The sequence below is a fragment of the Adiantum capillus-veneris genome, chromosome 20 (assembly GCF_014529385.1).
Source record: "Adiantum capillus-veneris isolate H3 chromosome 20, ASM1452938v2, whole genome shotgun sequence".
Taxonomy (NCBI): Eukaryota; Viridiplantae; Streptophyta; class Polypodiopsida; order Polypodiales; family Pteridaceae; genus Adiantum; species Adiantum capillus-veneris.
In genome coordinates, this window is record NC_140950.1 from 136,630,845 (window position 1) to 136,632,339 (window position 1,495).

Sequence of the window (1,495 nt, forward strand, 5' to 3'; positions counted from 1 at the left end):
ATGCATCTAAATGCTTAGCAATGATGCCCCAATACCCCGCATATGCTTAGTTTTTTATTTGAAAGTGTAAATTCCTAGTTATGATGAAATTAGGTTGTGGGTCGGTGATGCCAAAAGCTACAAATTACTGTGAACTGCTTACGTCAATGCGTATAGCTCTTACCTACGATTGCAATGCAACAAACACGACTGCAATGTGACAACCGGGGACAAGGTAGGAAGCACGAGAAGGAGAGGAGTGAGCGTCGTTAGCTCACGCTGTATATTTCATTATCCAAAACTTACAAAAATTGGCTTTTATACCTTAGCCAAGGTTTTTGGGTGGTCAAAACTAATAATCTGGAGTTCTACCAAAGATGGAGAATGACAGGCTGATACAATCTAGAAGCTTGTAGACCCGGCTCATTAATTACAGAGTTTATCCGAGAAAATAGGAGTTACAATATTCTCGATTTATCAAATAATAAGTTTTTTACAAAGAGAACTTTGAAAAATGGTATCCGTGTTAGCTTGCTGCTAACATTCCCCGTCCTCGCCTGTGTCGTACCTTAACACAGCTTTATGGGCTAAAATAGTCTTCGGGCTAGCGGCTGGCGAGTCGGTCTTTAAGCTCATTCAGTGCCTTTTGGTATATGATTTTCCTTTCTTTATCAGGCACATGCAGAAACTGCATGGTTACTTTGTTCTTCAGCTCCACCACTGAGTAGCCTACAAACCTGGATGTGAGCTTGCTGAGATCATTGGCACAAATATCTTTGTTCACCAAGTGAAGAATCCCGTGTAGAACGCTTCCTCGAATGCCATCATATTGTGTGAAGGTAAACACATGCATCTGGAGTAGAAGCCATAGAGGAATTCTTCGAAAGGTTGGCCACTGGAATCATAACATAATCCATTATTACCCTTGAGGAATGACATCCCTGGGGCGCCTGCTTACTCTGGATCATGAAAAACTTCAATACAGGTGAGAAACATTTGGCATATCTCATATAACATTGCACAAGAGAGATCCGATAGACTTTTGAAGAAAGACATGGCGCCCGTTAGGGTTTTCACCATGTATTTCTATGTGGTTGGTTCCTTTTCTGGAGATGGCAATCTCAAGTAGTTCAGCCAGGTTGGCCGCTTCTTTGTTAGTGCCTCATGCTCTTGCCAAGTCCTTACTCTTGTACAAGACAGAAAGTGGATCTCTTTGCAGGGCTGTAGGTTCTCTTAAGAACAGAATCAAATACCTTGGATTCTTGTTCAACCAGCGCAGCCTCCACTTGGGGTGGTCTTTATCTATGCCATCTATTTGCATGTCTGCATAAAGCCTTTCTTTAACCTGTAGTAACTCAACCTTTATACGAGGGTATGACAGGGACTATTGGTGCCATTGCGCATTGATCTGATTGGGAGTGAGTTGAGTGATTTTTACGGAGTGAAGAACTCTCAACTCGCAATCCATTGCGGCCTTCCACTGCTCATATACCTCTTGTGTGATCTTTTCTTTCAG